General features: G+C 54.0%; 1 protein-coding gene and 55 non-coding genes across 56 annotated transcripts in view; all 56 read right to left on the bottom strand.

The window, feature by feature from the left end:
* LOC126203940 (nascent polypeptide-associated complex subunit alpha, muscle-specific form-like) overlaps positions 1 to 25949 on the bottom strand; it is a 58920-nt gene that overhangs the window by 30193 nt on the left and 2778 nt on the right. The window lies entirely within an intron of this gene.
* On the bottom strand, positions 602 to 673 carry Trnah-gug (transfer RNA histidin (anticodon GUG)). Its single transcript has one exon. It is a non-coding gene; the product is annotated as a tRNA-His (tRNA).
* Positions 1060 to 1131, bottom strand: Trnae-cuc (transfer RNA glutamic acid (anticodon CUC)). Its single transcript has one exon. It is a non-coding gene; the product is annotated as a tRNA-Glu (tRNA).
* On the bottom strand, positions 1414 to 1495 carry Trnal-cag (transfer RNA leucine (anticodon CAG)). Its single transcript has one exon. It is a non-coding gene; the product is annotated as a tRNA-Leu (tRNA).
* On the bottom strand, positions 1576 to 1657 carry Trnal-uag (transfer RNA leucine (anticodon UAG)). The gene has a single exon. It is a non-coding gene; the product is annotated as a tRNA-Leu (tRNA).
* Positions 2416 to 2487, bottom strand: Trnah-gug (transfer RNA histidin (anticodon GUG)). Its single transcript has one exon. It is a non-coding gene; the product is annotated as a tRNA-His (tRNA).
* On the bottom strand, positions 2874 to 2945 carry Trnae-cuc (transfer RNA glutamic acid (anticodon CUC)). The gene has a single exon. It is a non-coding gene; the product is annotated as a tRNA-Glu (tRNA).
* On the bottom strand, positions 3228 to 3309 carry Trnal-cag (transfer RNA leucine (anticodon CAG)). Its single transcript has one exon. It is a non-coding gene; the product is annotated as a tRNA-Leu (tRNA).
* Trnah-gug (transfer RNA histidin (anticodon GUG)) lies at positions 4230 to 4301 on the bottom strand. Its single transcript has one exon. It is a non-coding gene; the product is annotated as a tRNA-His (tRNA).
* Positions 4688 to 4759, bottom strand: Trnae-cuc (transfer RNA glutamic acid (anticodon CUC)). The gene has a single exon. It is a non-coding gene; the product is annotated as a tRNA-Glu (tRNA).
* Trnal-cag (transfer RNA leucine (anticodon CAG)) lies at positions 5042 to 5123 on the bottom strand. Its single transcript has one exon. It is a non-coding gene; the product is annotated as a tRNA-Leu (tRNA).
* Trnal-uag (transfer RNA leucine (anticodon UAG)) lies at positions 5204 to 5285 on the bottom strand. The gene has a single exon. It is a non-coding gene; the product is annotated as a tRNA-Leu (tRNA).
* Positions 6044 to 6115, bottom strand: Trnah-gug (transfer RNA histidin (anticodon GUG)). Its single transcript has one exon. It is a non-coding gene; the product is annotated as a tRNA-His (tRNA).
* Trnae-cuc (transfer RNA glutamic acid (anticodon CUC)) lies at positions 6502 to 6573 on the bottom strand. The gene has a single exon. It is a non-coding gene; the product is annotated as a tRNA-Glu (tRNA).
* Trnal-cag (transfer RNA leucine (anticodon CAG)) lies at positions 6856 to 6937 on the bottom strand. The gene has a single exon. It is a non-coding gene; the product is annotated as a tRNA-Leu (tRNA).
* On the bottom strand, positions 7018 to 7099 carry Trnal-uag (transfer RNA leucine (anticodon UAG)). The gene has a single exon. It is a non-coding gene; the product is annotated as a tRNA-Leu (tRNA).
* Positions 7858 to 7929, bottom strand: Trnah-gug (transfer RNA histidin (anticodon GUG)). Its single transcript has one exon. It is a non-coding gene; the product is annotated as a tRNA-His (tRNA).
* Trnae-cuc (transfer RNA glutamic acid (anticodon CUC)) lies at positions 8316 to 8387 on the bottom strand. Its single transcript has one exon. It is a non-coding gene; the product is annotated as a tRNA-Glu (tRNA).
* Trnal-cag (transfer RNA leucine (anticodon CAG)) lies at positions 8670 to 8751 on the bottom strand. Its single transcript has one exon. It is a non-coding gene; the product is annotated as a tRNA-Leu (tRNA).
* Trnal-uag (transfer RNA leucine (anticodon UAG)) lies at positions 8832 to 8913 on the bottom strand. The gene has a single exon. It is a non-coding gene; the product is annotated as a tRNA-Leu (tRNA).
* Trnah-gug (transfer RNA histidin (anticodon GUG)) lies at positions 9672 to 9743 on the bottom strand. Its single transcript has one exon. It is a non-coding gene; the product is annotated as a tRNA-His (tRNA).
* Trnae-cuc (transfer RNA glutamic acid (anticodon CUC)) lies at positions 10130 to 10201 on the bottom strand. Its single transcript has one exon. It is a non-coding gene; the product is annotated as a tRNA-Glu (tRNA).
* Trnal-cag (transfer RNA leucine (anticodon CAG)) lies at positions 10484 to 10565 on the bottom strand. The gene has a single exon. It is a non-coding gene; the product is annotated as a tRNA-Leu (tRNA).
* Trnal-uag (transfer RNA leucine (anticodon UAG)) lies at positions 10646 to 10727 on the bottom strand. The gene has a single exon. It is a non-coding gene; the product is annotated as a tRNA-Leu (tRNA).
* Positions 11486 to 11557, bottom strand: Trnah-gug (transfer RNA histidin (anticodon GUG)). Its single transcript has one exon. It is a non-coding gene; the product is annotated as a tRNA-His (tRNA).
* On the bottom strand, positions 11944 to 12015 carry Trnae-cuc (transfer RNA glutamic acid (anticodon CUC)). The gene has a single exon. It is a non-coding gene; the product is annotated as a tRNA-Glu (tRNA).
* Positions 12298 to 12379, bottom strand: Trnal-cag (transfer RNA leucine (anticodon CAG)). The gene has a single exon. It is a non-coding gene; the product is annotated as a tRNA-Leu (tRNA).
* Trnal-uag (transfer RNA leucine (anticodon UAG)) lies at positions 12460 to 12541 on the bottom strand. Its single transcript has one exon. It is a non-coding gene; the product is annotated as a tRNA-Leu (tRNA).
* On the bottom strand, positions 13300 to 13371 carry Trnah-gug (transfer RNA histidin (anticodon GUG)). The gene has a single exon. It is a non-coding gene; the product is annotated as a tRNA-His (tRNA).
* On the bottom strand, positions 13758 to 13829 carry Trnae-cuc (transfer RNA glutamic acid (anticodon CUC)). Its single transcript has one exon. It is a non-coding gene; the product is annotated as a tRNA-Glu (tRNA).
* Trnal-cag (transfer RNA leucine (anticodon CAG)) lies at positions 14112 to 14193 on the bottom strand. The gene has a single exon. It is a non-coding gene; the product is annotated as a tRNA-Leu (tRNA).
* On the bottom strand, positions 14274 to 14355 carry Trnal-uag (transfer RNA leucine (anticodon UAG)). The gene has a single exon. It is a non-coding gene; the product is annotated as a tRNA-Leu (tRNA).
* On the bottom strand, positions 15114 to 15185 carry Trnah-gug (transfer RNA histidin (anticodon GUG)). Its single transcript has one exon. It is a non-coding gene; the product is annotated as a tRNA-His (tRNA).
* Positions 15572 to 15643, bottom strand: Trnae-cuc (transfer RNA glutamic acid (anticodon CUC)). Its single transcript has one exon. It is a non-coding gene; the product is annotated as a tRNA-Glu (tRNA).
* On the bottom strand, positions 15926 to 16007 carry Trnal-cag (transfer RNA leucine (anticodon CAG)). Its single transcript has one exon. It is a non-coding gene; the product is annotated as a tRNA-Leu (tRNA).
* Positions 16088 to 16169, bottom strand: Trnal-uag (transfer RNA leucine (anticodon UAG)). The gene has a single exon. It is a non-coding gene; the product is annotated as a tRNA-Leu (tRNA).
* Positions 16928 to 16999, bottom strand: Trnah-gug (transfer RNA histidin (anticodon GUG)). The gene has a single exon. It is a non-coding gene; the product is annotated as a tRNA-His (tRNA).
* On the bottom strand, positions 17386 to 17457 carry Trnae-cuc (transfer RNA glutamic acid (anticodon CUC)). Its single transcript has one exon. It is a non-coding gene; the product is annotated as a tRNA-Glu (tRNA).
* Positions 17740 to 17821, bottom strand: Trnal-cag (transfer RNA leucine (anticodon CAG)). Its single transcript has one exon. It is a non-coding gene; the product is annotated as a tRNA-Leu (tRNA).
* Trnal-uag (transfer RNA leucine (anticodon UAG)) lies at positions 17902 to 17983 on the bottom strand. Its single transcript has one exon. It is a non-coding gene; the product is annotated as a tRNA-Leu (tRNA).
* Positions 18742 to 18813, bottom strand: Trnah-gug (transfer RNA histidin (anticodon GUG)). The gene has a single exon. It is a non-coding gene; the product is annotated as a tRNA-His (tRNA).
* Positions 19200 to 19271, bottom strand: Trnae-cuc (transfer RNA glutamic acid (anticodon CUC)). Its single transcript has one exon. It is a non-coding gene; the product is annotated as a tRNA-Glu (tRNA).
* Trnal-cag (transfer RNA leucine (anticodon CAG)) lies at positions 19554 to 19635 on the bottom strand. Its single transcript has one exon. It is a non-coding gene; the product is annotated as a tRNA-Leu (tRNA).
* Trnal-uag (transfer RNA leucine (anticodon UAG)) lies at positions 19716 to 19797 on the bottom strand. Its single transcript has one exon. It is a non-coding gene; the product is annotated as a tRNA-Leu (tRNA).
* On the bottom strand, positions 20556 to 20627 carry Trnah-gug (transfer RNA histidin (anticodon GUG)). Its single transcript has one exon. It is a non-coding gene; the product is annotated as a tRNA-His (tRNA).
* Trnae-cuc (transfer RNA glutamic acid (anticodon CUC)) lies at positions 21014 to 21085 on the bottom strand. Its single transcript has one exon. It is a non-coding gene; the product is annotated as a tRNA-Glu (tRNA).
* Trnal-cag (transfer RNA leucine (anticodon CAG)) lies at positions 21368 to 21449 on the bottom strand. Its single transcript has one exon. It is a non-coding gene; the product is annotated as a tRNA-Leu (tRNA).
* On the bottom strand, positions 21530 to 21611 carry Trnal-uag (transfer RNA leucine (anticodon UAG)). The gene has a single exon. It is a non-coding gene; the product is annotated as a tRNA-Leu (tRNA).
* Positions 22370 to 22441, bottom strand: Trnah-gug (transfer RNA histidin (anticodon GUG)). Its single transcript has one exon. It is a non-coding gene; the product is annotated as a tRNA-His (tRNA).
* On the bottom strand, positions 22828 to 22899 carry Trnae-cuc (transfer RNA glutamic acid (anticodon CUC)). Its single transcript has one exon. It is a non-coding gene; the product is annotated as a tRNA-Glu (tRNA).
* Trnal-cag (transfer RNA leucine (anticodon CAG)) lies at positions 23182 to 23263 on the bottom strand. The gene has a single exon. It is a non-coding gene; the product is annotated as a tRNA-Leu (tRNA).
* Positions 23344 to 23425, bottom strand: Trnal-uag (transfer RNA leucine (anticodon UAG)). Its single transcript has one exon. It is a non-coding gene; the product is annotated as a tRNA-Leu (tRNA).
* On the bottom strand, positions 24184 to 24255 carry Trnah-gug (transfer RNA histidin (anticodon GUG)). The gene has a single exon. It is a non-coding gene; the product is annotated as a tRNA-His (tRNA).
* Positions 24642 to 24713, bottom strand: Trnae-cuc (transfer RNA glutamic acid (anticodon CUC)). Its single transcript has one exon. It is a non-coding gene; the product is annotated as a tRNA-Glu (tRNA).
* Positions 24996 to 25077, bottom strand: Trnal-cag (transfer RNA leucine (anticodon CAG)). Its single transcript has one exon. It is a non-coding gene; the product is annotated as a tRNA-Leu (tRNA).
* On the bottom strand, positions 25158 to 25239 carry Trnal-uag (transfer RNA leucine (anticodon UAG)). The gene has a single exon. It is a non-coding gene; the product is annotated as a tRNA-Leu (tRNA).

The raw sequence follows: 25949 nt of genomic DNA, 5'->3' as shown, positions 1-25949 counted from the left end.
GGTAGCGACGCCACTTGTCTGTAGCTGTCGTAGTTAAGGAGACAGCATCGAGAGACGTTTTCGTGCTGTGACCAGGTTTCGAACCTGGGCTTTCCGTAACCACTAAAGTATCATAGCTGTACCTGTCAGGCGGAGCTAGAATGCTCCATGTAACAAACATATGTGAGCTCAAGGAGGTTACACGTGAAGAGAAAGCGGCAGGTTAACACGACTACAGCAAAACCCCTGGCAGCGCTGGGATTCGAACCGACGCCTACGAAGAGACTGGTGCCTTAAACCAGCGCCATAGAGCGCTCGGCCATGCTACGTGCGCTGCAATGGGCACCAGTGTTCCTAGCATTTGTAGAAACAGTGCACGCCACAGCTTCCTGTTCTGCTGGGGCTGGCTGCTCATCCATCGCACTTCAAAACAACTGCCCTTTTCGACTACAGAGAGCAGCGGACGTCTGCGCTCTGGGAGGCGACATTACGTGTTGGTGAGGAAGTGATAGTGCAAACTGCGGCCTGCGGAACACGAGTGACAAAATCAAGAGAGCACTGTCATTTCGAGTACTCGTGCACTATCGCTATTGCAACGGCAGTAAGGCAAAACTTTCAAAATTGCCGTGACCAGGATTCGAACCTGGGTTATTGCGGCCACAACGCAGTGTCCTAACCACTAGACGATCACGGCCACGGCCACGAAGCCGCCCACGAAAGCAGCTGGCTGGAATGCAAGTGGCGATACACAGCAAAGCCTAGGCCAAGGTGTACGCCACAGCAGTGTCAGACACGGTCCGCATCACGTGTATACGAGCAAATGAACGTTGCTGCGCTGTCAGGACACTAACTACAGTGGTTAGCTGCATTCACCTCCGTGGCAATATCTTGCAGTCCTCCAAGCCTCTTGACTACAGGTACCCGTATGTGGCTGGATAACAAGTGGATAGATGCCGCATCTCTCTCGCCGTCAGGTGTTGCCACGAATCATACTTAACGTGGCTTTCTGCACGCGTCAGCGTAGCGTCAGTCGATCAAAGTCGGGACAAGTCGCAAAAGAGGAGCAACAAAAACGCGCATTTCCGGTACCGGGAATCGAACCCGGGCCTCCTGGGTGAGAGCCAGGTATCCTAGCCACTAGACCACACCGGATAACGGCGGCAGCGCTCTTCCAGCGAACGCAGCAACCACGCACGGTTAACTGTCGACAACTGTAAAAAATCCACTCTCTCGCGTTATAGAACGGCGTGCTCCGGACGCATTTCGTGGAGACGAACGCCAGCAATGATGAGAGCAAAAGGCGCCTCCAAATCCTGTCGTTGCACCACGCACTGTTCTACGGCAATTCACGAAGCAGAAGCTCACGCCTTGTTGTGCTGTTTTCTTTGCAGGCAATAAGCGCAGCCGTCTTCGACACAGGAAACATTACACGTTTGGCAGCTGTGGGGTTGGAACCCACGCCTCTCAAGAGACTGGTGCCTGAAACCAGCGCCTTAGACCGCTCGGCCACGCTACCTACACAACACGCGCGTCACAAGAGCTGCGTCCTACGCCACGAGAACACACCGCAGCGGCACAAAAGTGAGACGTAAAAATTGGCAGCTGTGGGATTCGAACCCACGCCTCCGAAGAGACTGGTGCCTAAAACCAGCGCCTTAGACCGCTCGGCCACGTTACCGCTGGAGCACGAGCGGCGAAACGTTTCCTTTGTAGTACAAAGATCACTCCGAAATGTAAGTGTCTTGGCAATCGCTGTGCCATGTATTTCCACTGCTCTCCCACTGGAAGCGTCTCTTTAGGCCATCGACAACAAGAAAATGCCGTGCCCGCCGTATGGTAGCGACGCCACTTGTCTGTAGCTGTCGTAGTTAAGGAGACAGCATCGAGAGACGTTTTCGTGCTGTGACCAGGTTTCGAACCTGGGCTTTCCGTAACCACTAAAGTATCATAGCTGTACCTGTCAGGCGGAGCTAGAATGCTCCATGTAACAAACATATGTGAGCTCAAGGAGGTTACACGTGAAGAGAAAGCGGCAGGTTAACACGACTACAGCAAAACCCCTGGCAGCGCTGGGATTCGAACCGACGCCTACGAAGAGACTGGTGCCTTAAACCAGCGCCATAGAGCGCTCGGCCATGCTACGTGCGCTGCAATGGGCACCAGTGTTCCTAGCATTTGTAGAAACAGTGCACGCCACAGCTTCCTGTTCTGCTGGGGCTGGCTGCTCATCCATCGCACTTCAAAACAACTGCCCTTTTCGACTACAGAGAGCAGCGGACGTCTGCGCTCTGGGAGGCGACATTACGTGTTGGTGAGGAAGTGATAGTGCAAACTGCGGCCTGCGGAACACGAGTGACAAAATCAAGAGAGCACTGTCATTTCGAGTACTCGTGCACTATCGCTATTGCAACGGCAGTAAGGCAAAACTTTCAAAATTGCCGTGACCAGGATTCGAACCTGGGTTATTGCGGCCACAACGCAGTGTCCTAACCACTAGACGATCACGGCCACGGCCACGAAGCCGCCCACGAAAGCAGCTGGCTGGAATGCAAGTGGCGATACACAGCAAAGCCTAGGCCAAGGTGTACGCCACAGCAGTGTCAGACACGGTCCGCATCACGTGTATACGAGCAAATGAACGTTGCTGCGCTGTCAGGACACTAACTACAGTGGTTAGCTGCATTCACCTCCGTGGCAATATCTTGCAGTCCTCCAAGCCTCTTGACTACAGGTACCCGTATGTGGCTGGATAACAAGTGGATAGATGCCGCATCTCTCTCGCCGTCAGGTGTTGCCACGAATCATACTTAACGTGGCTTTCTGCACGCGTCAGCGTAGCGTCAGTCGATCAAAGTCGGGACAAGTCGCAAAAGAGGAGCAACAAAAACGCGCATTTCCGGTACCGGGAATCGAACCCGGGCCTCCTGGGTGAGAGCCAGGTATCCTAGCCACTAGACCACACCGGATAACGGCGGCAGCGCTCTTCCAGCGAACGCAGCAACCACGCACGGTTAACTGTCGACAACTGTAAAAAATCCACTCTCTCGCGTTATAGAACGGCGTGCTCCGGACGCATTTCGTGGAGACGAACGCCAGCAATGATGAGAGCAAAAGGCGCCTCCAAATCCTGTCGTTGCACCACGCACTGTTCTACGGCAATTCACGAAGCAGAAGCTCACGCCTTGTTGTGCTGTTTTCTTTGCAGGCAATAAGCGCAGCCGTCTTCGACACAGGAAACATTACACGTTTGGCAGCTGTGGGGTTGGAACCCACGCCTCTCAAGAGACTGGTGCCTGAAACCAGCGCCTTAGACCGCTCGGCCACGCTACCTACACAACACGCGCGTCACAAGAGCTGCGTCCTACGCCACGAGAACACACCGCAGCGGCACAAAAGTGAGACGTAAAAATTGGCAGTTGTGGGATTCGAACCCACGCCTCCGAAGAGACTGGTGCCTAAAACCAGCGCCTTAGACCGCTCGGCCACGTTACCGCTGGAGCACGAGCGGCGAAACGTTTCCTTTGTAGTACAAAGATCACTCCGAAATGTAAGTGTCTTGGCAATCGCTGTGCCATGTATTTCCACTGCTCTCCCACTGGAAGCGTCTCTTTAGGCCATCCACAACAAGAAAATGCCGTGCCCGCCGTATGGTAGCGACGCCACTTGTCTGTAGCTGTCGTAGTTAAGGAGACAGCATCGAGAGACGTTTTCGTTCTGTGACCAGGTTTCGAACCTGGGCTTTCCGTAACCACTAAAGTATCATAGCTGTACCTGTCAGGCGGAGCTAGAATGCTCCATGTAACAAACATATGTGAGCTCAAGGAGGTTACACGTGAAGAGAAAGCGGCAGGTTAACACGACTACAGCAAAACCCCTGGCAGCGCTGGGATTCGAACCGACGCCTACGAAGAGACTGGTGCCTTAAACCAGCGCCATAGAGCGCTCGGCCATGCTACGTGCGCTGCAATGGGCACCAGTGTTCCTAGCATTTGTAGAAACAGTGCACGCCACAGCTTCCTGTTCTGCTGGGGCTGGCTGCTCATCCATCGCACTTCAAAACAACTGCCCTTTTCGACTACAGAGAGCAGCGGACGTCTGCGCTCTGGGAGGCGACATTACGTGTTGGTGAGGAAGTGATAGTGCAAACTGCGGCCTGCGGAACACGAGTGACAAAATCAAGAGAGCACTGTCATTTCGAGTACTCGTGCACTATCGCTATTGCAACGGCAGTAAGGCAAAACTTTCAAAATTGCCGTGACCAGGATTCGAACCTGGGTTATTGCGGCCACAACGCAGTGTCCTAACCACTAGACGATCACGGCCACGGCCACGAAGCCGCCCACGAAAGCAGCTGGCTGGAATGCAAGTGGCGATACACAGCAAAGCCTAGGCCAAGGTGTACGCCACAGCAGTGTCAGACACGGTCCGCATCACGTGTATACGAGCAAATGAACGTTGCTGCGCTGTCAGGACACTAACTACAGTGGTTAGCTGCATTCACCTCCGTGGCAATATCTTGCAGTCCTCCAAGCCTCTTGACTACAGGTACCCGTATGTGGCTGGATAACAAGTGGATAGATGCCGCATCTCTCTCGCCGTCAGGTGTTGCCACGAATCATACTTAACGTGGCTTTCTGCACGCGTCAGCGTAGCGTCAGTCGATCAAAGTCGGGACAAGTCGCAAAAGAGGAGCAACAAAAACGCGCATTTCCGGTACCGGGAATCGAACCCGGGCCTCCTGGGTGAGAGCCAGGTATCCTAGCCACTAGACCACACCGGATAACGGCGGCAGCGCTCTTCCAGCGAACGCAGCAACCACGCACGGTTAACTGTCGACAACTGTAAAAAATCCACTCTCTCGCGTTATAGAACGGCGTGCTCCGGACGCATTTCGTGGAGACGAACGCCAGCAATGATGAGAGCAAAAGGCGCCTCCAAATCCTGTCGTTGCACCACGCACTGTTCTACGGCAATTCACGAAGCAGAAGCTCACGCCTTGTTGTGCTGTTTTCTTTGCAGGCAATAAGCGCAGCCGTCTTCGACACAGGAAACATTACACGTTTGGCAGCTGTGGGGTTGGAACCCACGCCTCTCAAGAGACTGGTGCCTGAAACCAGCGCCTTACACCGCTCGGCCACGCTACCTACACAACACGCGCGTCACAAGAGCTGCGTCCTACGCCACGAGAACACACCGCAGCGGCACAAAAGTGAGACGTAAAAATTGGCAGCTGTGGGATTCGAACCCACGCCTCCGAAGAGACTGGTGCCTAAAACCAGCGCCTTAGACCGCTCGGCCACGTTACCGCTGGAGCACGAGCGGCGAAACGTTTCCTTTGTAGTACAAAGATCACTCCGAAATGTAAGTGTCTTGGCAATCGCTGTGCCATGTATTTCCACTGCTCTCCCACTGGAAGCGTCTCTTTAGGCCATCCACAACAAGAAAATGCCGTGCCCGCCGTATGGTAGCGACGCCACTTGTCTGTAGCTGTCGTAGTTAAGGAGACAGCATCGAGAGACGTTTTCGTGCTGTGACCAGGTTTCGAACCTGGGCTTTCCGTAACCACTAAAGTATCATAGCTGTACCTGTCAGGCGGAGCTAGAATGCTCCATGTAACAAACATATGTGAGCTCAAGGAGGTTACACGTGAAGAGAAAGCGGCAGGTTAACACGACTACAGCAAAACCCCTGGCAGCGCTGGGATTCGAACCGACGCCTACGAAGAGACTGGTGCCTTAAACCAGCGCCATAGAGCGCTCGGCCATGCTACGTGCGCTGCAATGGGCACCAGTGTTCCTAGCATTTGTAGAAACAGTGCACGCCACAGCTTCCTGTTCTGCTGGGGCTGGCTGCTCATCCATCGCACTTCAAAACAACTGCCCTTTTCGACTACAGAGAGCAGCGGACGTCTGCGCTCTGGGAGGCGACATTACGTGTTGGTGAGGAAGTGATAGTGCAAACTGCGGCCTGCGGAACACGAGTGACAAAATCAAGAGAGCACTGTCATTTCGAGTACTCGTGCACTATCGCTATTGCAACGGCAGTAAGGCAAAACTTTCAAAATTGCCGTGACCAGGATTCGAACCTGGGTTATTGCGGCCACAACGCAGTGTCCTAACCACTAGACGATCACGGCCACGGCCACGAAGCCGCCCACGAAAGCAGCTGGCTGGAATGCAAGTGGCGATACACAGCAAAGCCTAGGCCAAGGTGTACGCCACAGCAGTGTCAGACACGGTCCGCATCACGTGTATACGAGCAAATGAACGTTGCTGCGCTGTCAGGACACTAACTACAGTGGTTAGCTGCATTCACCTCCGTGGCAATATCTTGCAGTCCTCCAAGCCTCTTGACTACAGGTACCCGTATGTGGCTGGATAACAAGTGGATAGATGCCGCATCTCTCTCGCCGTCAGGTGTTGCCACGAATCATACTTAACGTGGCTTTCTGCACGCGTCAGCGTAGCGTCAGTCGATCAAAGTCGGGACAAGTCGCAAAAGAGGAGCAACAAAAACGCGCATTTCCGGTACCGGGAATCGAACCCGGGCCTCCTGGGTGAGAGCCAGGTATCCTAGCCACTAGACCACACCGGATAACGGCGGCAGCGCTCTTCCAGCGAACGCAGCAACCACGCACGGTTAACTGTCGACAACTGTAAAAAATCCACTCTCTCGCGTTATAGAACGGCGTGCTCCGGACGCATTTCGTGGAGACGAACGCCAGCAATGATGAGAGCAAAAGGCGCCTCCAAATCCTGTCGTTGCACCACGCACTGTTCTACGGCAATTCACGAAGCAGAAGCTCACGCCTTGTTGTGCTGTTTTCTTTGCAGGCAATAAGCGCAGCCGTCTTCGACACAGGAAACATTACACGTTTGGCAGCTGTGGGGTTGGAACCCACGCCTCTCAAGAGACTGGTGCCTGAAACCAGCGCCTTAGACCGCTCGGCCACGCTACCTACACAACACGCGCGTCACAAGAGCTGCGTCCTACGCCACGAGAACACACCGCAGCGGCACAAAAGTGAGACGTAAAAATTGGCAGCTGTGGGATTCGAACCCACGCCTCCGAAGAGACTGGTGCCTAAAACCAGCGCCTTAGACCGCTCGGCCACGTTACCGCTGGAGCACGAGCGGCGAAACGTTTCCTTTGTAGTACAAAGATCACTCCGAAATGTAAGTGTCTTGGCAATCGCTGTGCCATGTATTTCCACTGCTCTCCCACTGGAAGCGTCTCTTTAGGCCATCCACAACAAGAAAATGCCGTGCCCGCCGTATGGTAGCGACGCCACTTGTCTGTAGCTGTCGTAGTTAAGGAGACAGCATCGAGAGACGTTTTCGTGCTGTGACCAGGTTTCGAACCTGGGCTTTCCGTAACCACTAAAGTATCATAGCTGTACCTGTCAGGCGGAGCTAGAATGCTCCATGTAACAAACATATGTGAGCTCAAGGAGGTTACACGTGAAGAGAAAGCGGCAGGTTAACACGACTACAGCAAAACCCCTGGCAGCGCTGGGATTCGAACCGACGCCTACGAAGAGACTGGTGCCTTAAACCAGCGCCATAGAGCGCTCGGCCATGCTACGTGCGCTGCAATGGGCACCAGTGTTCCTAGCATTTGTAGAAACAGTGCACGCCACAGCTTCCTGTTCTGCTGGGGCTGGCTGCTCATCCATCGCACTTCAAAACAACTGCCCTTTTCGACTACAGAGAGCAGCGGACGTCTGCGCTCTGGGAGGCGACATTACGTGTTGGTGAGGAAGTGATAGTGCAAACTGCGGCCTGCGGAACACGAGTGACAAAATCAAGAGAGCACTGTCATTTCGAGTACTCGTGCACTATCGCTATTGCAACGGCAGTAAGGCAAAACTTTCAAAATTGCCGTGACCAGGATTCGAACCTGGGTTATTGCGGCCACAACGCAGTGTCCTAACCACTAGACGATCACGGCCACGGCCACGAAGCCGCCCACGAAAGCAGCTGGCTGGAATGCAAGTGGCGATACACAGCAAAGCCTAGGCCAAGGTGTACGCCACAGCAGTGTCAGACACGGTCCGCATCACGTGTATACGAGCAAATGAACGTTGCTGCGCTGTCAGGACACTAACTACAGTGGTTAGCTGCATTCACCTCCGTGGCAATATCTTGCAGTCCTCCAAGCCTCTTGACTACAGGTACCCGTATGTGGCTGGATAACAAGTGGATAGATGCCGCATCTCTCTCGCCGTCAGGTGTTGCCACGAATCATACTTAACGTGGCTTTCTGCACGCGTCAGCGTAGCGTCAGTCGATCAAAGTCGGGACAAGTCGCAAAAGAGGAGCAACAAAAACGCGCATTTCCGGTACCGGGAATCGAACCCGGGCCTCCTGGGTGAGAGCCAGGTATCCTAGCCACTAGACCACACCGGATAACGGCGGCAGCGCTCTTCCAGCGAACGCAGCAACCACGCACGGTTAACTGTCGACAACTGTAAAAAATCCACTCTCTCGCGTTATAGAACGGCGTGCTCCGGACGCATTTCGTGGAGACGAACGCCAGCAATGATGAGAGCAAAAGGCGCCTCCAAATCCTGTCGTTGCACCACGCACTGTTCTACGGCAATTCACGAAGCAGAAGCTCACGCCTTGTTGTGCTGTTTTCTTTGCAGGCAATAAGCGCAGCCGTCTTCGACACAGGAAACATTACACGTTTGGCAGCTGTGGGGTTGGAACCCACGCCTCTCAAGAGACTGGTGCCTGAAACCAGCGCCTTAGACCGCTCGGCCACGCTACCTACACAACACGCGCGTCACAAGAGCTGCGTCCTACGCCACGAGAACACACCGCAGCGGCACAAAAGTGAGACGTAAAAATTGGCAGCTGTGGGATTCGAACCCACGCCTCCGAAGAGACTGGTGCCTAAAACCAGCGCCTTAGACCGCTCGGCCACGTTACCGCTGGAGCACGAGCGGCGAAACGTTTCCTTTGTAGTACAAAGATCACTCCGAAATGTAAGTGTCTTGGCAATCGCTGTGCCATGTATTTCCACTGCTCTCCCACTGGAAGCGTCTCTTTAGGCCATCCACAACAAGAAAATGCCGTGCCCGCCGTATGGTAGCGACGCCACTTGTCTGTAGCTGTCGTAGTTAAGGAGACAGCATCGAGAGACGTTTTCGTGCTGTGACCAGGTTTCGAACCTGGGCTTTCCGTAACCACTAAAGTATCATAGCTGTACCTGTCAGGCGGAGCTAGAATGCTCCATGTAACAAACATATGTGAGCTCAAGGAGGTTACACGTGAAGAGAAAGCGGCAGGTTAACACGACTACAGCAAAACCCCTGGCAGCGCTGGGATTCGAACCGACGCCTACGAAGAGACTGGTGCCTTAAACCAGCGCCATAGAGCGCTCGGCCATGCTACGTGCGCTGCAATGGGCACCAGTGTTCCTAGCATTTGTAGAAACAGTGCACGCCACAGCTTCCTGTTCTGCTGGGGCTGGCTGCTCATCCATCGCACTTCAAAACAACTGCCCTTTTCGACTACAGAGAGCAGCGAACGTCTGCGCTCTGGGAGGCGACATTACGTGTTGGTGAGGAAGTGATAGTGCAAACTGCGGCCTGCGGAACACGAGTGACAAAATCAAGAGAGCACTGTCATTTCGAGTACTCGTGCACTATCGCTATTGCAACGGCAGTAAGGCAAAACTTTCAAAATTGCCGTGACCAGGATTCGAACCTGGGTTATTGCGGCCACAACGCAGTGTCCTAACCACTAGACGATCACGGCCACGGCCACGAAGCCGCCCACGAAAGCAGCTGGCTGGAATGCAAGTGGCGATACACAGCAAAGCCTAGGCCAAGGTGTACGCCACAGCAGTGTCAGACACGGTCCGCATCACGTGTATACGAGCAAATGAACGTTGCTGCGCTGTCAGGACACTAACTACAGTGGTTAGCTGCATTCACCTCCGTGGCAATATCTTGCAGTCCTCCAAGCCTCTTGACTACAGGTACCCGTATGTGGCTGGATAACAAGTGGATAGATGCCGCATCTCTCTCGCCGTCAGGTGTTGCCACGAATCATACTTAACGTGGCTTTCTGCACGCGTCAGCGTAGCGTCAGTCGATCAAAGTCGGGACAAGTCGCAAAAGAGGAGCAACAAAAACGCGCATTTCCGGTACCGGGAATCGAACCCGGGCCTCCTGGGTGAGAGCCAGGTATCCTAGCCACTAGACCACACCGGATAACGGCGGCAGCGCTCTTCCAGCGAACGCAGCAACCACGCACGGTTAACTGTCGACAACTGTAAAAAATCCACTCTCTCGCGTTATAGAACGGCGTGCTCCGGACGCATTTCGTGGAGACGAACGCCAGCAATGATGAGAGCAAAAGGCGCCTCCAAATCCTGTCGTTGCACCACGCACTGTTCTACGGCAATTCACGAAGCAGAAGCTCACGCCTTGTTGTGCTGTTTTCTTTGCAGGCAATAAGCGCAGCCGTCTTCGACACAGGAAACATTACACGTTTGGCAGCTGTGGGGTTGGAACCCACGCCTCTCAAGAGACTGGTGCCTGAAACCAGCGCCTTAGACCGCTCGGCCACGCTACCTACACAACACGCGCGTCACAAGAGCTGCGTCCTACGCCACGAGAACACACCGCAGCGGCACAAAAGTGAGACGTAAAAATTGGCAGCTGTGGGATTCGAACCCACGCCTCCGAAGAGACTGGTGCCTAAAACCAGCGCCTTAGACCGCTCGGCCACGTTACCGCTGGAGCACGAGCGGCGAAACGTTTCCTTTGTAGTACAAAGATCACTCCGAAATGTAAGTGTCTTGGCAATCGCTGTGCCATGTATTTCCACTGCTCTCCCACTGGAAGCGTCTCTTTAGGCCATCCACAACAAGAAAATGCCGTGCCCGCCGTATGGTAGCGACGCCACTTGTCTGTAGCTGTCGTAGTTAAGGAGACAGCATCGAGAGACGTTTTCGTGCTGTGACCAGGTTTCGAACCTGGGCTTTCCGTAACCACTAAAGTATCATAGCTGTACCTGTCAGGCGGAGCTAGAATGCTCCATGTAACAAACATATGTGAGCTCAAGGAGGTTACACGTGAAGAGAAAGCGGCAGGTTAACACGACTACAGCAAAACCCCTGGCAGCGCTGGGATTCGAACCGACGCCTACGAAGAGACTGGTGCCTTAAACCAGCGCCATAGAGCGCTCGGCCATGCTACGTGCGCTGCAATGGGCACCAGTGTTCCTAGCATTTGTAGAAACAGTGCACGCCACAGCTTCCTGTTCTGCTGGGGCTGGCTGCTCATCCATCGCACTTCAAAACAACTGCCCTTTTCGACTACAGAGAGCAGCGGACGTCTGCGCTCTGGGAGGCGACATTACGTGTTGGTGAGGAAGTGATAGTGCAAACTGCGGCCTGCGGAACACGAGTGACAAAATCAAGAGAGCACTGTCATTTCGAGTACTCGTGCACTATCGCTATTGCAACGGCAGTAAGGCAAAACTTTCAAAATTGCCGTGACCAGGATTCGAACCTGGGTTATTGCGGCCACAACGCAGTGTCCTAACCACTAGACGATCACGGCCACGGCCACGAAGCCGCCCACGAAAGCAGCTGGCTGGAATGCAAGTGGCGATACACAGCAAAGCCTAGGCCAAGGTGTACGCCACAGCAGTGTCAGACACGGTCCGCATCACGTGTATACGAGCAAATGAACGTTGCTGCGCTGTCAGGACACTAACTACAGTGGTTAGCTGCATTCACCTCCGTGGCAATATCTTGCAGTCCTCCAAGCCTCTTGACTACAGGTACCCGTATGTGGCTGGATAACAAGTGGATAGATGCCGCATCTCTCTCGCCGTCAGGTGTTGCCACGAATCATACTTAACGTGGCTTTCTGCACGCGTCAGCGTAGCGTCAGTCGATCAAAGTCGGGACAAGTCGCAAAAGAGGAGCAACAAAAACGCGCATTTCCGGTACCGGGAATCGAACCCGGGCCTCCTGGGTGAGAGCCAGGTATCCTAGCCACTAGACCACACCGGATAACGGCGGCAGCGCTCTTCCAGCGAACGCAGCAACCACGCACGGTTAACTGTCGACAACTGTAAAAAATCCACTCTCTCGCGTTATAGAACGGCGTGCTCCGGACGCATTTCGTGGAGACGAACGCCAGCAATGATGAGAGCAAAAGGCGCCTCCAAATCCTGTCGTTGCACCACGCACTGTTCTACGGCAATTCACGAAGCAGAAGCTCACGCCTTGTTGTGCTGTTTTCTTTGCAGGCAATAAGCGCAGCCGTCTTCGACACAGGAAACATTACACGTTTGGCAGCTGTGGGGTTGGAACCCACGCCTCTCAAGAGACTGGTGCCTGAAACCAGCGCCTTAGACCGCTCGGCCACGCTACCTACACAACACGCGCGTCACAAGAGCTGCGTCCTACGCCACGAGAACACACCGCAGCGGCACAAAAGTGAGACGTAAAAATTGGCAGCTGTGGGATTCGAACCCACGCCTCCGAAGAGACTGGTGCCTAAAACCAGCGCCTTAGACCGCTCGGCCACGTTACCGCTGGAGCACGAGCGGCGAAACGTTTCCTTTGTAGTACAAAGATCACTCCGAAATGTAAGTGTCTTGGCAATCGCTGTGCCATGTATTTCCACTGCTCTCCCACTGGAAGCGTCTCTTTAGGCCATCCACAACAAGAAAATGCCGTGCCCGCCGTATGGTAGCGACGCCACTTGTCTGTAGCTGTCGTAGTTAAGGAGACAGCATCGAGAGACGTTTTCGTGCTGTGACCAGGTTTCGAACCTGGGCTTTCCGTAACCACTAAAGTATCATAGCTGTACCTGTCAGGCGGAGCTAGAATGCTCCATGTAACAAACATATGTGAGCTCAAGGAGGTTACACGTGAAGAGAAAGCGGCAGGTTAACACGACTACAGCAAAACCCCTGGCAGCGCTGGGATTCGAACCGACGCCTACGAAGAGACTGGTGCCTTAAACCAGCGCCATAGAGCGCTCGGCCATGCTACGTGCGCTGCAATGGGCACCAGTGTTCCTAGCATTTGTAGAAACAGTGCACGCCACAGCTTCCTGTTCTGCTGGGGCTGGCTGCTCATCCATCGCACTTCAAAACAACTGCCCTTTTCGACTACAGAGAGCAGCGGACGTCTGCGCTCTGGGAGGCGACATTACGTGTTGGTGAGGAAGTGATAGTGCAAACTGCGGCCTGCGGAACACGAGTGACAAAATCAAGAGAGCACTGTCATTTCGAGTACTCGTGCACTATCGCTATTGCAACGGCAGTAAGGCAAAACTTTCAAAATTGCCGTGACCAGGATTCGAACCTGGGTTATTGCGGCCACAACGCAGTGTCCTAACCACTAGACGATCACGGCCACGGCCACGAAGCCGCCCACGAAAGCAGCTGGCTGGAATGCAAGTGGCGATACACAGCAAAGCCTAGGCCAAGGTGTACGCCACAGCAGTGTCAGACACGGTCCGCATCACGTGTATACGAGCAAATGAACGTTGCTGCGCTGTCAGGACACTAACTACAGTGGTTAGCTGCATTCACCTCCGTGGCAATATCTTGCAGTCCTCCAAGCCTCTTGACTACAGGTACCCGTATGTGGCTGGATAACAAGTGGATAGATGCCGCATCTCTCTCGCCGTCAGGTGTTGCCACGAATCATACTTAACGTGGCTTTCTGCACGCGTCAGCGTAGCGTCAGTCGATCAAAGTCGGGACAAGTCGCAAAAGAGGAGCAACAAAAACGCGCATTTCCGGTACCGGGAATCGAACCCGGGCCTCCTGGGTGAGAGCCAGGTATCCTAGCCACTAGACCACACCGGATAACGGCGGCAGCGCTCTTCCAGCGAACGCAGCAACCACGCACGGTTAACTGTCGACAACTGTAAAAAATCCACTCTCTCGCGTTATAGAACGGCGTGCTCCGGACGCATTTCGTGGAGACGAACGCCAGCAATGATGAGAGCAAAAGGCGCCTCCAAATCCTGTCGTTGCACCACGCACTGTTCTACGGCAATTCACGAAGCAGAAGCTCACGCCTTGTTGTGCTGTTTTCTTTGCAGGCAATAAGCGCAGCCGTCTTCGACACAGGAAACATTACACGTTTGGCAGCTGTGGGGTTGGAACCCACGCCTCTCAAGAGACTGGTGCCTGAAACCAGCGCCTTACACCGCTCGGCCACGCTACCTACACAACACGCGCGTCACAAGAGCTGCGTCCTACGCCACGAGAACACACCGCAGCGGCACAAAAGTGAGACGTAAAAATTGGCAGCTGTGGGATTCGAACCCACGCCTCCGAAGAGACTGGTGCCTAAAACCAGCGCCTTAGACCGCTCGGCCACGTTACCGCTGGAGCACGAGCGGCGAAACGTTTCCTTTGTAGTACAAAGATCACTCCGAAATGTAAGTGTCTTGGCAATCGCTGTGCCATGTATTTCCACTGCTCTCCCACTGGAAGCGTCTCTTTAGGCCATCCACAACAAGAAAATGCCGTGCCCGCCGTATGGTAGCGACGCCACTTGTCTGTAGCTGTCGTAGTTAAGGAGACAGCATCGAGAGACGTTTTCGTGCTGTGACCAGGTTTCGAACCTGGGCTTTCCGTAACCACTAAAGTATCATAGCTGTACCTGTCAGGCGGAGCTAGAATGCTCCATGTAACAAACATATGTGAGCTCAAGGAGGTTACACGTGAAGAGAAAGCGGCAGGTTAACACGACTACAGCAAAACCCCTGGCAGCGCTGGGATTCGAACCGACGCCTACGAAGAGACTGGTGCCTTAAACCAGCGCCATAGAGCGCTCGGCCATGCTACGTGCGCTGCAATGGGCACCAGTGTTCCTAGCATTTGTAGAAACAGTGCACGCCACAGCTTCCTGTTCTGCTGGGGCTGGCTGCTCATCCATCGCACTTCAAAACAACTGCCCTTTTCGACTACAGAGAGCAGCGGACGTCTGCGCTCTGGGAGGCGACATTACGTGTTGGTGAGGAAGTGATAGTGCAAACTGCGGCCTGCGGAACACGAGTGACAAAATCAAGAGAGCACTGTCATTTCGAGTACTCGTGCACTATCGCTATTGCAACGGCAGTAAGGCAAAACTTTCAAAATTGCCGTGACCAGGATTCGAACCTGGGTTATTGCGGCCACAACGCAGTGTCCTAACCACTAGACGATCACGGCCACGGCCACGAAGCCGCCCACGAAAGCAGCTGGCTGGAATGCAAGTGGCGATACACAGCAAAGCCTAGGCCAAGGTGTACGCCACAGCAGTGTCAGACACGGTCCGCATCACGTGTATACGAGCAAATGAACGTTGCTGCGCTGTCAGGACACTAACTACAGTGGTTAGCTGCATTCACCTCCGTGGCAATATCTTGCAGTCCTCCAAGCCTCTTGACTACAGGTACCCGTATGTGGCTGGATAACAAGTGGATAGATGCCGCATCTCTCTCGCCGTCAGGTGTTGCCACGAATCATACTTAACGTGGCTTTCTGCACGCGTCAGCGTAGCGTCAGTCGATCAAAGTCGGGACAAGTCGCAAAAGAGGAGCAACAAAAACGCGCATTTCCGGTACCGGGAATCGAACCCGGGCCTCCTGGGTGAGAGCCAGGTATCCTAGCCACTAGACCACACCGGATAACGGCGGCAGCGCTCTTCCAGCGAACGCAGCAACCACGCACGGTTAACTGTCGACAACTGTAAAAAATCCACTCTCTCGCGTTATAGAACGGCGTGCTCCGGACGCATTTCGTGGAGACGAACGCCAGCAATGATGAGAGCAAAAGGCGCCTCCAAATCCTGTCGTTGCACCACGCACTGTTCTACGGCAATTCACGAAGCAGAAGCTCACGCCTTGTTGTGCTGTTTTCTTTGCAGGCAATAAGCGCAGCCGTCTTCGACACAGGAAACATTACACGTTTGGCAGCTGTGGGGTTGGAACCCACGCCTCTCAAGAGACTGGTGCCTGAAACCAGCGCCTTAGACCGCTCGGCCACGCTACCTACACAACACGCGCGTCACAAGAGCTGCGTCCTACGCCACGAGAACACACCGCAGCGGCACAAAAGTGAGACGTAAAAATTGGCAGCTGTGGGATTCGAACCCACGCCTCCGAAGAGACTGGTGCCTAAAACCAGCGCCTTAGACCGCTCGGCCACGTTACCGCTGGAGCACGAGCGGCGAAACGTTTCCTTTGTAGTACAAAGATCACTCCGAAATGTAAGTGTCTTGGCAATCGCTGTGCCATGTATTTCCACTGCTCTCCCACTGGAAGCGTCTCTTTAGGCCATCCACAACAAGAAAATGCCGTGCCCGCCGTATGGTAGCGACGCCACTTGTCTGTAGCTGTCGTAGTTAAGGAGACAGCATCGAGAGACGTTTTCGTGCTGTGACCAGGTTTCGAACCTGGGCTTTCCGTAACCACTAAAGTATCATAGCTGTACCTGTCAGGCGGAGCTAGAATGCTCCATGTAACAAACATATGTGAGCTCAAGGAGGTTACACGTGAAGAGAAAGCGGCAGGTTAACACGACTACAGCAAAACCCCTGGCAGCGCTGGGATTCGAACCGACGCCTACGAAGAGACTGGTGCCTTAAACCAGCGCCATAGAGCGCTCGGCCATGCTACGTGCGCTGCAATGGGCACCAGTGTTCCTAGCATTTGTAGAAACAGTGCACGCCACAGCTTCCTGTTCTGCTGGGGCTGGCTGCTCATCCATCGCACTTCAAAACAACTGCCCTTTTCGACTACAGAGAGCAGCGGACGTCTGCGCTCTGGGAGGCGACATTACGTGTTGGTGAGGAAGTGATAGTGCAAACTGCGGCCTGCGGAACACGAGTGACAAAATCAAGAGAGCACTGTCATTTCGAGTACTCGTGCACTATCGCTATTGCAACGGCAGTAAGGCAAAACTTTCAAAATTGCCGTGACCAGGATTCGAACCTGGGTTATTGCGGCCACAACGCAGTGTCCTAACCACTAGACGATCACGGCCACGGCCACGAAGCCGCCCACGAAAGCAGCTGGCTGGAATGCAAGTGGCGATACACAGCAAAGCCTAGGCCAAGGTGTACGCCACAGCAGTGTCAGACACGGTCCGCATCACGTGTATACGAGCAAATGAACGTTGCTGCGCTGTCAGGACACTAACTACAGTGGTTAGCTGCATTCACCTCCGTGGCAATATCTTGCAGTCCTCCAAGCCTCTTGACTACAGGTACCCGTATGTGGCTGGATAACAAGTGGATAGATGCCGCATCTCTCTCGCCGTCAGGTGTTGCCACGAATCATACTTAACGTGGCTTTCTGCACGCGTCAGCGTAGCGTCAGTCGATCAAAGTCGGGACAAGTCGCAAAAGAGGAGCAACAAAAACGCGCATTTCCGGTACCGGGAATCGAACCCGGGCCTCCTGGGTGAGAGCCAGGTATCCTAGCCACTAGACCACACCGGATAACGGCGGCAGCGCTCTTCCAGCGAACGCAGCAACCACGCACGGTTAACTGTCGACAACTGTAAAAAATCCACTCTCTCGCGTTATAGAACGGCGTGCTCCGGACGCATTTCGTGGAGACGAACGCCAGCAATGATGAGAGCAAAAGGCGCCTCCAAATCCTGTCGTTGCACCACGCACTGTTCTACGGCAATTCACGAAGCAGAAGCTCACGCCTTGTTGTGCTGTTTTCTTTGCAGGCAATAAGCGCAGCCGTCTTCGACACAGGAAACATTACACGTTTGGCAGCTGTGGGGTTGGAACCCACGCCTCTCAAGAGACTGGTGCCTGAAACCAGCGCCTTAGACCGCTCGGCCACGCTACCTACACAACACGCGCGTCACAAGAGCTGCGTCCTACGCCACGAGAACACACCGCAGCGGCACAAAAGTGAGACGTAAAAATTGGCAGCTGTGGGATTCGAACCCACGCCTCCGAAGAGACTGGTGCCTAAAACCAGCGCCTTAGACCGCTCGGCCACGTTACCGCTGGAGCACGAGCGGCGAAACGTTTCCTTTGTAGTACAAAGATCACTCCGAAATGTAAGTGTCTTGGCAATCGCTGTGCCATGTATTTCCACTGCTCTCCCACTGGAAGCGTCTCTTTAGGCCATCCACAACAAGAAAATGCCGTGCCCGCCGTATGGTAGCGACGCCACTTGTCTGTAGCTGTCGTAGTTAAGGAGACAGCATCGAGAGACGTTTTCGTGCTGTGACCAGGTTTCGAACCTGGGCTTTCCGTAACCACTAAAGTATCATAGCTGTACCTGTCAGGCGGAGCTAGAATGCTCCATGTAACAAACATATGTGAGCTCAAGGAGGTTACACGTGAAGAGAAAGCGGCAGGTTAACACGACTACAGCAAAACCCCTGGCAGCGCTGGGATTCGAACCGACGCCTACGAAGAGACTGGTGCCTTAAACCAGCGCCATAGAGCGCTCGGCCATGCTACGTGCGCTGCAATGGGCACCAGTGTTCCTAGCATTTGTAGAAACAGTGCACGCCACAGCTTCCTGTTCTGCTGGGGCTGGCTGCTCATCCATCGCACTTCAAAACAACTGCCCTTTTCGACTACAGAGAGCAGCGGACGTCTGCGCTCTGGGAGGCGACATTACGTGTTGGTGAGGAAGTGATAGTGCAAACTGCGGCCTGCGGAACACGAGTGACAAAATCAAGAGAGCACTGTCATTTCGAGTACTCGTGCACTATCGCTATTGCAACGGCAGTAAGGCAAAACTTTCAAAATTGCCGTGACCAGGATTCGAACCTGGGTTATTGCGGCCACAACGCAGTGTCCTAACCACTAGACGATCACGGCCACGGCCACGAAGCCGCCCACGAAAGCAGCTGGCTGGAATGCAAGTGGCGATACACAGCAAAGCCTAGGCCAAGGTGTACGCCACAGCAGTGTCAGACACGGTCCGCATCACGTGTATACGAGCAAATGAACGTTGCTGCGCTGTCAGGACACTAACTACAGTGGTTAGCTGCATTCACCTCCGTGGCAATATCTTGCAGTCCTCCAAGCCTCTTGACTACAGGTACCCGTATGTGGCTGGATAACAAGTGGATAGATGCCGCATCTCTCTCGCCGTCAGGTGTTGCCACGAATCATACTTAACGTGGCTTTCTGCACGCGTCAGCGTAGCGTCAGTCGATCAAAGTCGGGACAAGTCGCAAAAGAGGAGCAACAAAAACGCGCATTTCCGGTACCGGGAATCGAACCCGGGCCTCCTGGGTGAGAGCCAGGTATCCTAGCCACTAGACCACACCGGATAACGGCGGCAGCGCTCTTCCAGCGAACGCAGCAACCACGCACGGTTAACTGTCGACAACTGTAAAAAATCCACTCTCTCGCGTTATAGAACGGCGTGCTCCGGACGCATTTCGTGGAGACGAACGCCAGCAATGATGAGAGCAAAAGGCGCCTCCAAATCCTGTCGTTGCACCACGCACTGTTCTACGGCAATTCACGAAGCAGAAGCTCACGCCTTGTTGTGCTGTTTTCTTTGCAGGCAATAAGCGCAGCCGTCTTCGACACAGGAAACATTACACGTTTGGCAGCTGTGGGGTTGGAACCCACGCCTCTCAAGAGACTGGTGCCTGAAACCAGCGCCTTACACCGCTCGGCCACGCTACCTACACAACACGCGCGTCACAAGAGCTGCGTCCTACGCCACGAGAACACACCGCAGCGGCACAAAAGTGAGACGTAAAAATTGGCAGCTGTGGGATTCGAACCCACGCCTCCGAAGAGACTGGTGCCTAAAACCAGCGCCTTAGACCGCTCGGCCACGTTACCGCTGGAGCACGAGCGGCGAAACGTTTCCTTTGTAGTACAAAGATCACTCCGAAATGTAAGTGTCTTGGCAATCGCTGTGCCATGTATTTCCACTGCTCTCCCACTGGAAGCGTCTCTTTAGGCCATCCACAACAAGAAAATGCCGTGCCCGCCGTATGGTAGCGACGCCACTTGTCTGTAGCTGTCGTAGTTAAGGAGACAGCATCGAGAGACGTTTTCGTGCTGTGACCAGGTTTCGAACCTGGGCTTTCCGTAACCACTAAAGTATCATAGCTGTACCTGTCAGGCGGAGCTAGAATGCTCCATGTAACAAACATATGTGAGCTCAAGGAGGTTACACGTGAAGAGAAAGCGGCAGGTTAACACGACTACAGCAAAACCCCTGGCAGCGCTGGGATTCGAACCGACGCCTACGAAGAGACTGGTGCCTTAAACCAGCGCCATAGAGCGCTCGGCCATGCTACGTGCGCTGCAATGGGCACCAGTGTTCCTAGCATTTGTAGAAACAGTGCACGCCACAGCTTCCTGTTCTGCTGGGGCTGGCTGCTCATCCATCGCACTTCAAAACAACTGCCCTTTTCGACTACAGAGAGCAGCGGACGTCTGCGCTCTGGGAGGCGACATTACGTGTTGGTGAGGAAGTGATAGTGCAAACTGCGGCCTGCGGAACACGAGTGACAAAATCAAGAGAGCACTGTCATTTCGAGTACTCGTGCACTATCGCTATTGCAACGGCAGTAAGGCAAAACTTTCAAAATTGCCGTGACCAGGATTCGAACCTGGGTTATTGCGGCCACAACGCAGTGTCCTAACCACTAGACGATCACGGCCACGGCCACGAAGCCGCCCACGAAAGCAGCTGGCTGGAATGCAAGTGGCGATACACAGCAAAGCCTAGGCCAAGGTGTACGCCACAGCAGTGTCAGACACGGTCCGCATCACGTGTATACGAGCAAATGAACGTTGCTGCGCTGTCAGGACACTAACTACAGTGGTTAGCTGCATTCACCTCCGTGGCAATATCTTGCAGTCCTCCAAGCCTCTTGACTACAGGTACCCGTATGTGGCTGGATAACAAGTGGATAGATGCCGCATCTCTCTCGCCGTCAGGTGTTGCCACGAATCATACTTAACGTGGCTTTCTGCACGCGTCAGCGTAGCGTCAGTCGATCAAAGTCGGGACAAGTCGCAAAAGAGGAGCAACAAAAACGCGCATTTCCGGTACCGGGAATCGAACCCGGGCCTCCTGGGTGAGAGCCAGGTATCCTAGCCACTAGACCACACCGGATAACGGCGGCAGCGCTCTTCCAGCGAACGCAGCAACCACGCACGGTTAACTGTCGACAACTGTAAAAAATCCACTCTCTCGCGTTATAGAACGGCGTGCTCCGGACGCATTTCGTGGAGACGAACGCCAGCAATGATGAGAGCAAAAGGCGCCTCCAAATCCTGTCGTTGCACCACGCACTGTTCTACGGCAATTCACGAAGCAGAAGCTCACGCCTTGTTGTGCTGTTTTCTTTGCAGGCAATAAGCGCAGCCGTCTTCGACACAGGAAACATTACACGTTTGGCAGCTGTGGGGTTGGAACCCACGCCTCTCAAGAGACTGGTGCCTGAAACCAGCGCCTTAGACCGCTCGGCCACGCTACCTACACAACACGCGCGTCACAAGAGCTGCGTCCTACGCCACGAGAACACACCGCAGCGGCACAAAAGTGAGACGTAAAAATTGGCAGCTGTGGGATTCGAACCCACGCCTCCGAAGAGACTGGTGCCTAAAACCAGCGCCTTAGACCGCTCGGCCACGTTACCGCTGGAGCACGAGCGGCGAAACGTTTCCTTTGTAGTACAAAGATCACTCCGAAATGTAAGTGTCTTGGCAATCGCTGTGCCATGTATTTCCACTGCTCTCCCACTGGAAGCGTCTCTTTAGGCCATCCACAACAAGAAAATGCCGTGCCCGCCGTATGGTAGCGACGCCACTTGTCTGTAGCTGTCGTAGTTAAGGAGACAGCATCGAGAGACGTTTTCGTGCTGTGACCAGGTTTCGAACCTGGGCTTTCCGTAACCACTAAAGTATCATAGCTGTACCTGTCAGGCGGAGCTAGAATGCTCCATGTAACAAACATATGTGAGCTCAAGGAGGTTACACGTGAAGAGAAAGCGGCAGGTTAACACGACTACAGCAAAACCCCTGGCAGCGCTGGGATTCGAACCGACGCCTACGAAGAGACTGGTGCCTTAAACCAGCGCCATAGAGCGCTCGGCCATGCTACGTGCGCTGCAATGGGCACCAGTGTTCCTAGCATTTGTAGAAACAGTGCACGCCACAGCTTCCTGTTCTGCTGGGGCTGGCTGCTCATCCATCGCACTTCAAAACAACTGCCCTTTTCGACTACAGAGAGCAGCGGACGTCTGCGCTCTGGGAGGCGACATTACGTGTTGGTGAGGAAGTGATAGTGCAAACTGCGGCCTGCGGAACACGAGTGACAAAATCAAGAGAGCACTGTCATTTCGAGTACTCGTGCACTATCGCTATTGCAACGGCAGTAAGGCAAAACTTTCAAAATTGCCGTGACCAGGATTCGAACCTGGGTTATTGCGGCCACAACGCAGTGTCCTAACCACTAGACGATCACGGCCACGGCCACGAAGCCGCCCACGAAAGCAGCTGGCTGGAATGCAAGTGGCGATACACAGCAAAGCCTAGGCCAAGGTGTACGCCACAGCAGTGTCAGACACGGTCCGCATCACGTGTATACGAGCAAATGAACGTTGCTGCGCTGTCAGGACACTAACTACAGTGGTTAGCTGCATTCACCTCCGTGGCAATATCTTGCAGTCCTCCAAGCCTCTTGACTACAGGTACCCGTATGTGGCTGGATAACAAGTGGATAGATGCCGCATCTCTCTCGCCGTCAGGTGTTGCCACGAATCATACTTAACGTGGCTTTCTGCACGCGTCAGCGTAGCGTCAGTCGATCAAAGTCGGGACAAGTCGCAAAAGAGGAGCAACAAAAACGCGCATTTCCGGTACCGGGAATCGAACCCGGGCCTCCTGGGTGAGAGCCAGGTATCCTAGCCACTAGACCACACCGGATAACGGCGGCAGCGCTCTTCCAGCGAACGCAGCAACCACGCACGGTTAACTGTCGACAACTGTAAAAAATCCACTCTCTCGCGTTATAGAACGGCGTGCTCCGGACGCATTTCGTGGAGACGAACGCCAGCAATGATGAGAGCAAAAGGCGCCTCCAAATCCTGTCGTTGCACCACGCACTGTTCTACGGCAATTCACGAAGCAGAAGCTCACGCCTTGTTGTGCTGTTTTCTTTGCAGGCAATAAGCGCAGCCGTCTTCGACACAGGAAACATTACACGTTTGGCAGCTGTGGGGTTGGAACCCACGCCTCTCAAGAGACTGGTGCCTGAAACCAGCGCCTTAGACCGCTCGGCCACGCTACCTACACAACACGCGCGTCACAAGAGCTGCGTCCTACGCCACGAGAACACACCGCAGCGGCACAAAAGTGAGACGTAAAAATTGGCAGCTGTGGGATTCGAACCCACGCCTCCGAAGAGACTGGTGCCTAAAACCAGCGCCTTAGACCGCTCGGCCACGTTACCGCTGGAGCACGAGCGGCGAAACGTTTCCTTTGTAGTACAAAGATCACTCCGAAATGTAAGTGTCTTGGCAATCGCTGTGCCATGTATTTCCACTGCTCTCCCACTGGAAGCGTCTCTTTAGGCCATCCACAACAAGAAAATGCCGTGCCCGCCGTATGGTAGCGACGCCACTTGTCTGTAGCTGTCGTAGTTAAGGAGACAGCATCGAGAGACGTTTTCGTGCTGTGACCAGGTTTCGAACCTGGGCTTTCCGTAACCACTAAAGTATCATAGCTGTACCTGTCAGGCGGAGCTAGAATGCTCCATGTAACAAACATATGTGAGCTCAAGGAGGTTACACGTGAAGAGAAAGCGGCAGGTTAACACGACTACAGCAAAACCCCTGGCAGCGCTGGGATTCGAACCGACGCCTACGAAGAGACTGGTGCCTTAAACCAGCGCCATAGAGCGCTCGGCCATGCTACGTGCGCTGCAATGGGCACCAGTGTTCCTAGCATTTGTAGAAACAGTGCACGCCACAGCTTCCTGTTCTGCTGGGGCTGGCTGCTCATCCATCGCACTTCAAAACAACTGCCCTTTTCGACTACAGAGAGCAGCGGACGTCTGCGCTCTGGGAGGCGACATTACGTGTTGGTGAGGAAGTGATAGTGCAAACTGCGGCCTGCGGAACACGAGTGACAAAATCAAGAGAGCACTGTCATTTCGAGTACTCGTGCACTATCGCTATTGCAACGGCAGTAAGGCAAAACTTTCAAAATTGCCGTGACCAGGATTCGAACCTGGGTTATTGCGGCCACAACGCAGTGTCCTAACCACTAGACGATCACGGCCACGGCCACGAAGCCGCCCACGAAAGCAGCTGGCTGGAATGCAAGTGGCGATACACAGCAAAGCCTAGGCCAAGGTGTACGCCACAGCAGTGTCAGACACGGTCCGCATCACGTGTATACGAGCAAATGAACGTTGCTGCGCTGTCAGGACACTAACTACAGTGGTTAGCTGCATTCACCTCCGTGGCAATATCTTGCAGTCCTCCAAGCCTCTTGACTACAGGTACCCGTATGTGGCTGGATAACAAGTGGATAGATGCCGCATCTCTCTCGCCGTCAGGTGTTGCCACGAATCATACTTAACGTGGCTTTCTGCACGCGTCAGCGTAGCGTCAGTCGATCAAAGTCGGGACAAGTCGCAAAAGAGGAGCAACAAAAACGCGCATTTCCGGTACCGGGAATCGAACCCGGGCCTCCTGGGTGAGAGCCAGGTATCCTAGCCACTAGACCACACCGGATAACGGCGGCAGCGCTCTTCCAGCGAACGCAGCAACCACGCACGGTTAACTGTCGACAACTGTAAAAAATCCACTCTCTCGCGTTATAGAACGGCGTGCTCCGGACGCATTTCGTGGAGACGAACGCCAGCAATGATGAGAGCAAAAGGCGCCTCCAAATCCTGTCGTTGCACCACGCACTGTTCTACGGCAATTCACGAAGCAGAAGCTCACGCCTTGTTGTGCTGTTTTCTTTGCAGGCAATAAGCGCAGCCGTCTTCGACACAGGAAACATTACACGTTTGGCAGCTGTGGGGTTGGAACCCACGCCTCTCAAGAGACTGGTGCCTGAAACCAGCGCCTTAGACCGCTCGGCCACGCTACCTACACAACACGCGCGTCACAAGAGCTGCGTCCTACGCCACGAGAACACACCGCAGCGGCACAAAAGTGAGACGTAAAAATTGGCAGCTGTGGGATTCGAACCCACGCCTCCGAAGAGACTGGTGCCTAAAACCAGCGCCTTAGACCGCTCGGCCACGTTACCGCTGGAGCACGAGCGGCGAAACGTTTCCTTTGTAGTACAAAGATCACTCCGAAATGTAAGTGTCTTGGCAATCGCTGTGCCATGTATTTCCACTGCTCTCCCACTGGAAGCGTCTCTTTAGGCCATCCACAACAAGAAAATGCCGTGCCCGCCGTATGGTAGCGACGCCACTTGTCTGTAGCTGTCGTAGTTAAGGAGACAGCATCGAGAGACGTTTTCGTGCTGTGACCAGGTTTCGAACCTGGGCTTTCCGTAACCACTAAAGTATCATAGCTGTACCTGTCAGGCGGAGCTAGAATGCTCCATGTAACAAACATATGTGAGCTCAAGGAGGTTACACGTGAAGAGAAAGCGGCAGGTTAACACGACTACAGCAAAACCCCTGGCAGCGCTGGGATTCGAACCGACGCCTACGAAGAGACTGGTGCCTTAAACCAGCGCCATAGAGCGCTCGGCCATGCTACGTGCGCTGCAATGGGCACCAGTGTTCCTAGCATTTGTAGAAACAGTGCACGCCACAGCTTCCTGTTCTGCTGGGGCTGGCTGCTCATCCATCGCACTTCAAAACAACTGCCCTTTTCGACTACAGAGAGCAGCGGACGTCTGCGCTCTGGGAGGCGACATTACGTGTTGGTGAGGAAGTGATAGTGCAAACTGCGGCCTGCGGAACACGAGTGACAAAATCAAGAGAGCACTGTCATTTCGAGTAC

Source organism: Schistocerca nitens, chromosome 1, assembly GCF_023898315.1.
Source record: "Schistocerca nitens isolate TAMUIC-IGC-003100 chromosome 1, iqSchNite1.1, whole genome shotgun sequence".
Classification (NCBI taxonomy): domain Eukaryota; kingdom Metazoa; phylum Arthropoda; class Insecta; order Orthoptera; family Acrididae; genus Schistocerca; species Schistocerca nitens.
This window is presented reverse-complemented; position numbering and strand designations above follow the sequence as displayed.